Source organism: Cuculus canorus, chromosome 23 (assembly GCF_017976375.1).
Source record: "Cuculus canorus isolate bCucCan1 chromosome 23, bCucCan1.pri, whole genome shotgun sequence".
NCBI lineage: Eukaryota > Metazoa > Chordata > Aves > Cuculiformes > Cuculidae > Cuculus > Cuculus canorus.
The window spans coordinates 4,987,889-5,001,664 of NC_071423.1; the positions used below are offsets into that span (position 1 = coordinate 4,987,889).

Genomic DNA, 13,776 nt, shown 5'->3' on the forward strand with positions numbered 1-13,776 from the left:
ACCCAGGAGCAGGTTTGGTGACATCCCCATGTCCCTTCTGCAGCTCTGGAAGGAGAATGAGCCCAGGGAGCCCAACAGCTTCCTCACCAGCCCAACCAAGCCACGCTCTGCAAGGGACAACTCGGTTAATATAGGGCATCAAACAGCCCGCAATTAGCTCTTGATCTTAATTACACACATTACTGATGAGCTCATCAACTTAATCTAATTAGTCTGCAGAGCTCAATTGCCTGTCCCTTTTTCCTAAATAATGCACTATGTAAGCCTATTATCCCTTTCGACAGAACCTGCTCGCCTACACGATCTATCAGCCGGGTATCGCACCGGCCGCTTGGCACTGCCAGCCCTGCCACGTGCACCCACCTCACCCACACCCGCCACCCCCATATCCCCCTTGCCACCTTTCACAAGGCAGCATCCGCACTTGGAAAATGCCATCGGCTCCTGGCAGCGGCCGAGGGTCCCGGGGAGCCACGGCGCAGCAGTCATCGCCTCCCGTGCCGAGTCGGCACATCCAGGAACCTGCCCTCACCCTCTCCCTGCGCAGGGATCAATGAAATCCCCCTAAAAGCTCATAACTCGGAGGTAATTATGAGAAGCATCAATTACCCGACGATGCGGGTTTCATGAATTCCATTCATTTGCATAGTGATCGATGCAGGCGGGTCCTCTCCAGGTCCCTGGAGGAAGTTGGGACATTGTTCTGCGCGCTATTGATTTTACAATGCCAAACCAAAGCGCGCTCTCCTCTTATTCAGAGCTGCTCATTCAGCCATATTAACTTTCAGATCATTTATTTTTGTATGTCTTTCAACTGTGTTTGTTGCTATCACAGAAATGCAGAGTATTACATTGTAGAGAATAATTGAATCAATACAGTCATGGTACTCTGGGTCTCCCAGGCACGCAGGAGCGCGAGCTGGCAGGAGCCCGCGCAGCCTGAAAGGGTTTTGGTTTTTTTAACCTTTCCTGTTATTAAAACGCTCGCCTGGCTTCGTATTAACTTTCCACACTGCGCAGCTGTTATTGTTTCACCGGCGTCGCAGTGGGAGATGCTGGGATGAATCTGGGAGAGACTGGCTGGCAGCATCCCTGCCTCCCTGGTGGTGGCGAAGCTCTGCGGAGCCACCCAGCCCTCCTTCCCCTCGCCGTCCTTCTCGGTTGCAGGCGGCCACACGCAAAGAAGGGACTGGGAGAGAGGGGAAGAAGCCACTTCAGATGAAAAAGGCACCGCATAAAGGAAGAATCCTCCTTCAGACTGCAACGGCTCTGAAAAGAGCCGAGGTTTAATTCTGCTTTCCCTCCCACTGGGATATTAGACAACTAAACAGCAACGCGCCTGTTTCCTTCAGATAACCGGTTCCCAACGAGCACCCTAATTGTCACTGGCCCCTCTCCGCACCGTGCAGAGCAGGTCATTTACCGCCCGGCACATGCAGCTAAACACAAATCCATTTTCCAAGGGAAATTTCTATTCTTATCTGGGCTCTGCAAGAGGGTTGCAAGCGGTCCCTGTTATTTGAAGCTTTGATGTTTGTTGGAGGAGGTCTCTAATCAGCTCCCACAAAGGGCTGAGATGCCGCACCGCGCCTGCACCCACTCGTGCCGGGCACTGCCAGGCTGGCTGTGCCGGGAAGGGCATCCAAAGAAAGGAACTAAGGTGTACAGAAACACCACCTTGGCGATGAGCCGAGGTCCCTGGGGCATCCTCGGCGACATCCCCAGGGCACCCACCAACCGGCAGCACCGAGCATCCTCCCGCAGGCGCTTCCCCCTGGTAAAGCACCTTTTACACGCTTTGGCTCATCCTCTGCAATATCCTCCAGCAAATCAAGCATCCCCTTCTTGGGATGTTTTCAATCTGCTTTATGTTGATTTTAATTAAAGAATTTGAAACTGAGCAAACAGTTCGTAGCAGGTGGCCATACAAGTGTGAAATAAGCAAACTGTTTTATCTGCCACAAACTCCGCCAGTAAATTCCTTCAAATTAATCCCAGCCTCCGAAAGGCTGCCGATTCCGGCTGAAACGCCGCACAAGCCGGGCTCTGCCATTCTCCAAATATTTGCCTTCATCCCAGCACCTGGAGCAGCTGTGGTGGGGAGCAGAGATGTTCAAGGACTCTGGATCCAGCAGGGCTGCCTGTTCATCTGCCTCCACTCCCACCCCTGCAGGGCAGGATGGGCAATTCCTACTGGGAAAAACGGCACCTTGGGTCTGGGAGTGGCTGCTGGAGCCTGGCTGCACCCTGTAAGGCATCAACATTAGCCAGAGACGAACCCATCCTCATCCCCCTCCTCATCCTCATCCATCCTCCTCGTCCAGGGCAGCGCATCCCGCCTGACCCGCCCCACTGCCAGCTCCAACTCAAGGCCCATCCTCTGCAGAAAGGAGCTCCCGCCGCGACCTTGACGGCACGAAGGCAGCGAAGACCCTTTAGCCAGGTAACGGGCCCTGCATATTGATGGCCCCCAGGGAAGGCAGAAGCGAAGCACAGATGCCCACAAGCTTTTCTTCTTGCAAGGCTGCGCTGGAGATAGCTAGGGAAAGGAAAAAAAAGAAGGGAGAAGAAACGCATGCACACGTTCCTCTTCATCTCGCACTCCTGCCCTCTGTCAGAAATCTTATCAGCATCTTCAAGGGATCACGTTTTGCCGTCTGGAAACGCCGCCTCCCTCGCCAGCTGAAGGTGAGGAGGAGCTGTCAGCTCAGATCTTGGGTCTTGTGCCCCATCCCTGTCCCTGGGGTACTCACGGTGCAGGGGGACCTGATGCCCTCTCACTGTGCCCTCATGGAGCACAGCAATGGGGATCCCTTCGCACCAGAGAGTGGTGGTGTTTTTTCAATATTACCATGGAATGGTTTGGGTTGGAAGGGACCTCAAAGCCCATCCAGTCCCACCCCCTGCCATGGGCAGGGACACCTCCCACGGGATCAGGGGCTCCAAGACCCATCCAACCTGGCCTGGAACCCCTCCAGGGATGGGGCGGCCACCACTGCTCTGGGCAACCTGGGCCAGGGCCTCCCCACCCTCACAGCAAAACACTTTTTCCTAACATCTCATCTCAACATCCCCTCTTTCAGCTGAAAACCTTTCCCCCTTGCCCTGTCCCTGCACTCAAGAGCCCCTCCCCAGCTTTCCTGGTGCCCCTTTCCATACTGGAGGCTGCTCTAAGGTCTCCCACCTGGGTGCAGCGGGAAGCAGGCAGCTCTCACCCCATCCAGCTACAGAGCCACCGAGCAGGAGGCAATCAGCTCCCTGCTCTGCTCCATTCAGCAGGAGAGACAATTGTCCATCAGCTCCTTTTCTCCCTGCTATGTTCAGAGCTTGTTTAACATCTGATCTCTCCTGTCTGCCCTCCCCGGTGACCCAGAGCTGAGAAATCAGAGCAGCGCTCCTGGTCAGCTCGTGCTCTCGGGAGCCTGCAGGGAGCCGAGCTGCCTGGATAATTACAAGATATTCCTCTTTCCTGGGATTACCATCGGTTTTCCTCCTCTTCCCCTCAATAAATATGGATGCACAGCTGCTGCTGGAGAAAATCAACACAAATAAAAACAGGCAGGCTGCGAGCTCCGCACTCTTCCCTCTTGGCATGCGGTCCCAGTGGTGGCTGTCCTGGATTCGGGCAGGTTGGAGGCAGGGGGGCAGATTGAGATTCTTCTCCCCAACTACCAGGCTCAGGCATTTGCACAACCAAAACATCACTAACAAATGGCATTTAATAGAAAACGAGGCAGCGCACCCTCTCCGGCAGCCTCACCCCAAGGTCTGGAAGGAGGTATCAGGATTAAACAGCTCCAACACTTTCCCTGGAAGCATCGCCGGAGCACTGCACCCCACAGTTCCTCCGGGCCGTAAGAAGCAAGGATACGCTCTACTCCATATATTAATCTCCTAATCACTAAATTAATTTCCATCTCAGTTACAGCACATTCAGAGTCTATTAGTAAATCATGTCCTCGCTGCTTAGCAACTTTTGTTATAAGATTCCTATTAGATCATGTTTCAAACCGACGGAGATGGAACAGTTATTATCTTAATAACTTAAACATTAAAGGCACTACGGAGAAGACAGGAGCGCTCCTGCTGCTCACTGCCCTGCATCTCTGTGTGTGTACACCCAGCATGGCCATGGCAAGGCAGGGACCCCTGCACCTCTCGCATTTGGGGGACCCCACCGAGCATCCCCAGGGCTGGCTCCGTGCTGCAGTGCACATCTCTCCTCGCTCCTGAAGCCCAGGCAGAGCTGGTGCCCCGCTGGGCTTCATTTCAAAGTCCGGGGCTGTCATTGCAAGGAGGAAGAAATAGAGAAGCGTTTGCTTGCTCATCTGCACACCAGTTTGCATCCAGCCCCGCAGCGCATCCCTCTGCACAGGGCGGGATGAGGGCACCAGGTAGAGGGGTGCCCAGCAGTGCCCATGTCCTGATGGAGAGGAGCTCAGGACCAGCCCATAAAGCATAGAACCATGGAATGGTTTGGATAGGAAGGGATCTTAAAGCCCATCCAGTCCCACCCCTGCCATGGGCAGGGACACCTCCCACTGGATCAGGGGCTCCGAGCCCCATCCAACCTGGCCTGGAACCCCTCCAGGGATGGGGCAGCCACCACTGCTCTGGGCACCCTGGGCCAGGGCCTCCCCACCCTCACAGCAAAACATTTCTTCCTCAGATCCCATCTCAATCTCCCCTCTTTCACCTGAAAACTGTTCCCCTCATCCTCTCCCTGCACTCCCTGATCCAGAGCCCCTCCCCAGCTTTCCTGGAGCCCCTTTCAGCACTGGAAGCTGCTCTAAGGTCTCCCCGCAGCCTTCTCTTCTCCAGGCTGAACAACCCCAACTCTCCCAGCCTGTCCTCATACGGGAGGTGCTCCAGCCCTGGGATAGCAAAGCACACTGGCATAGCCATCTGTGCCCACGGAGCCGGGTAGGCTGTGCCGGCAATCGCTCGCTGCAGATCGCATCTGCCATCCAGCCCTCTTCCCCCCTCGCTGCACCACACGCCAACTCCTCCAGCTCATCAGCGTGAAATTTAATTTGCAACAATCAGCTGGAGGTGAGGCAGGCACCGAATTAGCTCAAAGTGATGCTCACACCGCCTCCCAGCCCCTCTCCCCTCCTGGTGGGCTCTGGAGGCACACAATCCCCCTGCCCAGCTTCTGCCCAGCCCGGCCAGGGTCCCCCCCCAGGCACGGCGGGGCCGGCAATGCAGGAGCGGGGAGAAGCCGCCGCACTCCTCCTGCCTGGTTACACGAGCGACACGAAGGGTGAGTTATGGCGTGGCTGGATGCACACATATTCTGATAAGGAAGAATAATAACTTGTCAAAGATATATATGATATGTGTTTTCTTTCCAGACAGAATATATATTGGGATAATTCATCAACTTGCCTGGCACTGGCCAGAAGAGAGAAAGAAGCGAGAGAAAAGAGAGAAAGAACCACAATAAAAAGAAGCCAATGGAGAAAAACTCCTTCGCATTAAGTGCCGTCTTCCGGTTGGATCCATCATCTCCGAGCCATGCCTGGCTCCACTGGATTTCACAGAATCATAGAATCACCAGTTGGAAAAGACCTTTGAGATCATCGAGTCAAACTGCATCTGTCCGCTACTGAACCATCCCTGAGCACCTCATCTACCCATCTGTCAAACCCCTCTAGGGATGGGAACTCCCCCACCTCCCTGGGCAGCCTCTGCCAGTGCCCGAGAACCTTTTCTGTGAAGAAATTTTTTTCTGATGCCTGATCTGAACCTGCCCTGGTGCAACTTGAGGCCATTTCCTCTCAATCCCATCACTTGCCCCTTGGTTGAAGAACCCAGCACCCACCTCACCGCAACCTCCTTTCAGGCAGTTGTGATGAGCTCTCACCCCAGCCTTCTTTTCTCCAGGCTAAACAATTCCGATTCCCTCAGCCACTCCTCCCAAGACTTGTTCTCCAGACCACTTAGGGCTGCAGCTCCCGTTGCCCGGTGCCAGACCAGCCGTGGCTGTGCGCGGTGCCCCAGGGAGGAGGAAGGCGTGGGGGCAGTGGGACACGGCTGAGCAGAGCAGCGTTTGCCCAGCAGCAGGGCTGCTGCACAGGCAGAGGCTTTAGCAGCAAGACATCATGTTTATCCAAAGAGGCCACCTGAGATAACAGCGGCTTTGCTATACCAAGCCCTAAATCCAACTGAAACACCGCGGCAGAGCAAAGCAGCATTCCCTCCAGCGAGAGAGGAAGAGAGAGCTCCTGCTGAGCCGCCGGCGCTCCCCTGCGATGCCACCCTGGCCTCCCACAGCCCCAAAGCCGCTCTTTGCCACGTTACATCCCAATCTCACACCACGCGGTCCCCACCGGAGGCTGCCGCTTCGGCTCCATCCATCGGCAATTCCCGCGCTGAGCACCGCTCGCTGCCGTTTGGCCACGGAGCGCTTGGCACAGACACACACCTGCACCCACAGAACAGGCCAGATTTCCCTCCCGTCAGCTGAGGGATTAGAAATAAAGCTCCTCGCCAATTAATTAGTCAATTACTTTGTTTGAAAGATAAACATTCCCGTAAACAAAAGTCATCGCAAGGTGGAATGGCACCGAGTGGCGACGGGGAAAGCGGAGGCTGCATCCAGGGTGCTGTGTCCTGGCTGGGCCTCAACCTCTGGCTTCATTGGCAGAGAAATGAGGGAAAAAAGGAGTGGGAAAGGGGAAGGAGGGAGAGAGACTCATGAGTTGGAAAGTAAAACTAAAAGAGCTTTATAGAAACAATAATAGCAGCAAGGAAAAAAAAATAGAGGCAAATTACAAAATCAACGCTGCAGGGCAGGCATGGGGAGAGCCACGGACTGCACGCGGAGCAGACGGGAGCTGGGTGCAGGAACACACAGATCAGGATTAGACGGATGAGGTCCTCGCTGGACCTTGGCTATCAAAGGAGAGTGTTCAACCCTCACTATCCCTCAGCTTTATCCTGAGTCTGAGACGTCTATGAGACAGAATCCCCTGCTGGCCAGGTTTGGGTCCCCTGTCCTGTCTGCTCCTCTCTGCAGGAGCAACCCAGTTCCATCCCTTTCACTTACAGCATTCCAACAACTCCAGGAGGGCGCTGGTTTCTGTAGGAATCAGGATAAGCAACAGCCTTTCTGCGTCCCAGTGTCCCGTTGCTTTGCTGATAGCTATAAATATTAAGCGTTATCGCTCCTCGAGACAGATACTGTCTGAAAACACGCAGTTAACTTTCAGAAAAGAAGCAGCTCAGCTGAAAAGTGAGAGAATTCATTCTGCTCAGCTCAAACCAGACCAGGCGCCCCCTCCCTCTGCATCTCTTTGCCAACAGGAGGGTCCTGGTTGCACTGCGGCTCCTCCAACAGGGCCAGCGAGCCGGATCGCTCTGCACCCACTGCAATAAGCTGGAGACAGCCATGCACCCAGCCACACCATCGCTGCCAAGGGAATCAAATGCGAGCGACAGAAAGAAACATTCATTTGGGGCAGGGAGAAACTATAAATACCCAACAACCCAATCTTCCACTGCAACTCAATCAAAGTGAGCAAAACAGAGCTCCAAGGAGGAGCACGGCACACACCATCAAGACACAGGTCCTGAGCAGTGGCACATCCTGGACTGGCAAACCCAGGGATCACAGGATGCTGCAGAAGGGCTTTGGAAAACCATTTGTCAAGAGACAAGGAAAATACATTTGCCATTTAGGACTGTGATTCACCTGCAACTGTTTAGCCCTTGAGTTTTTGTTGACGCAGCTTTGATCCACGCATTGGGATGGAAGCATAAACATTGCCAGCGCCCATCCTCTGAGCGCCACTGGTGCCCAACCATGCCCTTCCCACCACGCAGACCCCACGCCAGCTCTGCAGGGACCTTTTGCCAACCGCTCTCCTCCAGCAGCCCCTTTCAGGCTGCTCCTGCTCCTCTACAGGCTGCATTGGTGCAGGAGGAGGCACCCAACACTGCAGACCGTGAGGAAAAGGAGGATTTGGGCAGTAATCCCCTCTATCCTCTCTGAACGCTCAGTTGATCATGTCAGTGGCACAAGTGGGCTTGACGCCTCTCACCTGGCTGCCGGAACAAATCCTGCCCACACTGAGCATCAAGCAGGGCTGTGAACACACACAATGGTGCCTTCCTTCTGCTCCAGGGGAACAGCTACTCCCCAGCTTTGGTCCCCTCATCCTGCAGCCCAAGCACGGGCTGAGCATCACCAACACGGCCGCAGGGAAACCCTGGGAAGGGGCCACCTGTGACAGGAAGGTTGGCTGTGCCGCAGGGCCACCAAGGTGGCTCGCTTCACCCCACTAAGCATTGCCTTGAAAACCCAACTGCATCCTCGAGGATCTCTCCCCTCCCTTCATCACAGCAGCCCAAGAACAGCAGGGCCAACAGCCCCAGGTGATTTTTCCACTCACGGCTGCTTCTCCTCATCTCTCCCCTTTGGAAAACATCTCACCCTGCCTCCAGCCATCACTCGAGGAAGCCTCCTGCGAGGAGCACAAAGAAGAACCAGGCTCCATTTTCGTTTGTCACCAGCCCTGGGATCAGGCAGGGTGAGCAGCGCGATGAAGGTCCTGGGCAGGAGCCAGGCAGGAGCAGAGGCAGAGAAGGTCCATGAGAAACAGCTCCCAGCAGCAGGCAATCAGCACACAGACAATACCCCTCGAAATGTCAGGCTAGCAGGGCAAGATGTGGAATTACGCTGACATTTTATTTAGTGGGAATCCAGATGGATCTGCCAATGTTTTAATTCCGGTCTAAAAGTGCAGGCTCAGCTGGAGAGCGCTGGGGGGGGTTTGGTTTGCACCACTCAGGTGGAGACTCCATCAGCAAATGGATCCACCTGGGACGTGGGATGGGCATCCCAAATACAGGATGAGCCACCAGGACTATTCCCAGGGGTGGCACCACCACCTGCAGCCACACGGGACATCGCCCTGCAAGCCAAGTGCTCGCTCCCGAAACAATAAGCAGAGATCAATGTTCTGGGTAATTTTATGACGCAGAAATAGGCAGTGTAATTCAATTTTCAGCAAGACAAACAAATGAATCTCTGCTTGCTCCCCTCTCATGTTTTCCCCTCCTTCCCACCCTCATTTGATAGCGCTCCATGGGGCAACACCAACCGATCTTTGAATATTTTAGCTCTCATAAAATATTTATATTCTAATGCAAGGAAGAAAATTGGTCGCTTCCAAGCCATGTAAACAGATGCCTCGGAACAGCTGGATCCCTGGCAGCACTCACCAGGCAAGGAAGCGTCTGCGTTGTGCTTCCAGGTATTTAAAACACTTGCCAGCCAAGCATCACCAGGAAAGGACAGGACCAGGAGCCGGGGAATGTCCCGTCCCTGGAGGGGTTCCAGGCCAGGTTGGATGGGGCTCGGAGCCCCTGATCCGGTGGGAGGTGTCCCTGCCCATGGCAGGGCGTGGAACTGGATGGGCTTTGAGGTCCCTTCCAACCCAAACCATTCCATGATTCTATGATTCCATGGCACAGAGATGCTCCAGCCCAGCACCAGGCAGGGCAGCTCTGCCTGCATGGCTCCCCATGGATCACAGAACAGATCAAGCACCACTCCCTCCGGCAGCAAAAGCGGGCACAGGGGATGTACTGAAGCCCCCAGAAAAGTGAGGGCAATGCCTTTGCCCTCAGTCCGGACAAGGCAGCGCTGCCTCCAGCTGATGGAGATTAATCGACGAGTGCCATTAAAATGTCACTAAGAAAATTATTAAGTTAAGGTAAAGCACTTCCCCGCGTCAAAAGCAAAGGCAATCAGTCCCAGGCATGTCCCCCTAGGAAATCATGTGGAGTAATTAATCAAAAAGCTAATGAGAAATGTGTTTTCTTTCCCAGCCTAACACCACATCATATTCTTATTAGCCGAGGTTATTACAATAGTAATCATGCATGCTCCGAGTTCAGATTGGGTTTCTTTGCTCCACTGCCACCAATTTAGAAAGCCATTAATGGTGAAGATAAACCCCGATACAAACATCAACCCTTTGTGTTTATTCGCCCGGCCTGGGAGCATCGCGACCCACACCCACAGACATACGTTCGCTGTCACCCAATTACGGACACCGAACCTGCAAGACCCACAGGGATCACTTTTCTGGCAGCACAAACTGAGGCCGCTCGCCGCTTCGTCCGGGTTTGTTTGGATATCTGGGAGTGAGAGTGGAGCCGCTGCGTAAATCTGGCCGTAAGTGGGTAATTTGCTCGGTACGATGGGTTCCTCCTCCACCCTCCTCGGAGAGCAGCCATCTGCCAATCTCTCCAGCCCTAAAGTGCACAGTCAGCAGCCCCGCGAAGGGAAAACAGCTCTGCTTGATATTCAGCATTAAATAATTCAACCCCCTGCAGAGAGACCGGGGAGAGGAATGAGTCTGACAAAAAATATAAAGATTTCCTATGTCACGTTGGGAATGCATTGACCTGATTAGCCCGCCTGAGGGATGCTGCGCCACGGTGGGGCGGAGCGGGGAAACCCAGTCTCGCAGTGACAACGGAGCAGAGAGGACCTTAGTGGGGCAGATATAACTCCTCAGTATGCAGGAGCACCCTTCTGGGTTTCCTTCTTTGGTTTTCTTGCAAAATTGGGTTTTCTGGCTTGTGCATCTATGCTGCATCGGAAATGGGGCAAAATTGGGGCACTCCCTCGTCCAGGGGACATCGAACCATGGAATGGTTTGGGTTGGAAGGGACATCAAAGGCCATCTAGTTCCACTCCCTGCCATGGGCAGGGACACCTCCCACTGGATCAGGGGCTCCAAGCCCCATCCAACCTGGCCTTGAACACCTCCAGGGATGGGGCAGCCACCACTGCTCTGGGCAACCTGGGGCCCTCAGAGCAAAACATTTCTTCACGAGATCTTATCTCAATCACCCCTCTTTCAGCACCTTCCCTTCCCAGCTCCAGAGGCCGCCTCCCTCGTGTGCCAGAGCTGAAGGGTCGGAGCTCAGGTCCCGCTCGCCCCAAGGGACCAGGCTGTGGGCTGCAGATGCTCTGCCCCAAGCAGCCCAGCTCCACACCTCGGCGCGTGCCTTGCCCTTCCGTCTCCCCTCCCCGCCTGCCTGCGACACCACTTAGGAAGCCGACAGGATCTCTCCAGGATGTTTGGCAGCTCTAGCTTTGATGTGTGGATTAACAAGAACTGACAGCGCTGGAGCAAAGCTTTCAGAAGCCCAAAGGCAGGGCCTGGGGCAAGACTGGAGGGGACGACACTCTCTGCGCGTTCCCTTTGATTGCTCCGTGCTCAGCTTCGCCTTCCGGCAGTGGGGCGAGATGGTGCCTCTGCGGGACGGTGACAGAGAAAGCCAGGTTGCCCGTGGCTGGTTGGCGTCGGCAGGTGCCACAACCTCGCCAAGAGCCCTAGCTGCTCCCACTGGGCACCATCGCTGGGGTTGGCTTTGCACCCCAGCACTCAGCGTGTGCAAACGTTGATATCCCGGTGAGAGGAAGAACTCAGGATGCTGCAGGAGCCCAGGCTGCAACCACTAACACCACTTCCACACTCACAGCTGGCTCCCTCCTCCCTGCTGAAGATCAGGGATGCTCACCTGCAACAGCACCGGCCAAGACGGGGATGCGGTGTCCTCAGCACTGGGACGGGCTCCTCTGTAGGCTGGAAACCACACGGCACTTGCGCAGGGCTGGATTTGGCCAACATCCCAGCACGGCACATTCACTCGCTCCGTACGGTGCTAGCACAGCTTTGCATGCAGGGGAGCCGGGGCTGCAGCGCTCCAGCACACACCTGGAGAGAAAACAACATCATCACCATCGAAACACCCCAAAAAAGAAACCAACACAATATAATAAACTTTCTCCTCATCTAACGGAACAACCTCCAGGCATAACACAACCTGGCATCTCAACAAGCGTGAGAAGCAGAGCTAGAAGCAAGAGTTTCATTCTATTTATGAGGAGGATGAGGAGGGCTGCAGCACGAGCAGCAGCCAAGAGCCCCTAATCCAACCCTGAAGTGAGGGTCCTGCTCCCTGGGACTCTCCACAGCCCCCAGCTCACATCCCCATGAGAAAAGAAAGCGTCATTCAGAGCCATAGCCAGGACTGCAGCAGCGTGGGAGCTCCTGCACCCATGGTGGTGGCACCACAAACGGGGTGGGTGGGCAAAGCCCTGGGTGCCCAGAGCTGCCGGGCCCCTCGCTGCGCCGAGCCCTTCAGTGAGAAGGAATCCATTAGCGGTAATTACACACAGGCTGGAACACTACAATTTTATTACAGCTATAAAGTACTTCACAATTATAATCTGTAATTTCTGCCGTAGGGTGTTTACCATTACAGCAACACCTGATTTACAGCTCCACGCGCAGGGTCCTGTCCCACCGCTGCGCTTGGCCACCGCCTCCAGCATCCATCAGAGCAGCCAAGCATGCAGCCACGGGCATCGCAGCACCCTGGGATTCCAGCTCCGGAGAAAAGTGGGTTTCCCAAGGCAGGCATACAGCAAGGAGGTGGTGAAGCAGAGCCTGGCAGGAGCTGGCAGGAGCTCGTGGAGGTCAGCATTGCTCCTCACAGTCCCGCAACCACAGAATAGTTTAGGTCAGAAGGGACCTCAAAGCCCATCCAGTTCCACCCCCTGCCATGGACAGGGACACCTCCCACTGGATCAGGGGCTCCGAGCCCCATCCAACCTGGCCTGGAACCCCTCCAGGGATGGGGCAGCCACCACTGCTCTGGGCAACCTGTTCCAGGGCCTCTCCACCCTCACAGCAAAACATTTCTTCCTCAGATCTCATCTCAACCTCAGCTCTTTCAGCTCAAAACCGTTCCCCCTTGTCCTATCCCTTCACTCCCTGATCCAGAGCCCCTCCTCAGCTTTCCTGGAGCCCCTTTCAGCACTGGAAGCTGCTCTAAGGTCTCCCCGCAGCCTTCTCTTCTCCAGGCTGAACAACCTCAACCGTCCCAGCCTGTCCTCATGCAGGAGGTGCTCCAGCCCTCTCAGCCCTGACACCAAGGGGACCAGGCTCTGGGTGGCCGCAGAGGACACATCCTCATCACCATCCTCACCTTCTCCGCTTGAACAGGAGCCCAAGCTGGCTTGGCTGGTGAACTCGAGTTTCTTCAAAATGAATATGGATGCGCATCTGCCTGCAATTAGGTGTAACAAATTGTCAGAGTTTGTGTATAATTATCCCAAAAGCATGTCCACCACTGCCATCCCTGGGCATGGACCAGCTGTGGCCCAGAGGTGTTTCATCACCTGGAGGAACAAAACATTGTCGACTTTTAGTTTTTCATCACTGTTGTGCTGATAACCTACCCCCCACCCCAGTCTCCTCCTCCTGGAGGGGACAAATTCTCCAGGATGCAACAGCTGCCCACGACATCCCTTTCCATGTGCAGGGACATGGCGCTCACCCCCTTGGGAAACTGAGGCACGGGACACTTCCCAAGCACACAGCGGAGCAGTGCCCAAGCCAGGAGCGCGATTACTCGGTACCTCACTCCAACCCTCCAGATAACCCATCTAAAATGTGTTTATTTCCATCCAGGCTGCTTTTTTAATTTCATTATTTATCTCCCGTTTAGCCTTTGACAGATCAAAGGCTCAGCGGAGGGGAAGCGGAGCTGGGCTGTGCATGAAAATGAGCCTTGATACATAATTAATTAACATAAAACAGTTTCATTAGGAGATGGTGTTACATGGACTGTTTGTCTTAAAAATTTAAGCTGTGTAAAGAGCACAGGGGAAACACATTCCCCCGCCAGGGCGCCTCGACATCATCTGCATCCCGGCCATCCCAGCTCCTGCATCCGCCCCAGGGA

At 54.7% G+C, this 13,776-nt stretch overlaps 1 protein-coding gene across 1 annotated transcript in view; it reads right to left on the reverse strand.

The window, feature by feature from the left end:
* The window catches only part of BUD13 (BUD13 homolog), a 124,939-nt gene that overhangs the window by 100,873 nt on the left and 10,290 nt on the right, over positions 1–13,776 (reverse strand). The window contains exons 12-13 of the transcript XR_008453404.1: positions 13,018–13,098; positions 11,545–11,741 (exon numbers count right to left, since the gene is read on the reverse strand). The gene's annotated coding sequence lies outside the window, so the exon portion shown is untranslated. The remainder of the gene's footprint in view (positions 1–11,544; positions 11,742–13,017; positions 13,099–13,776) is intronic.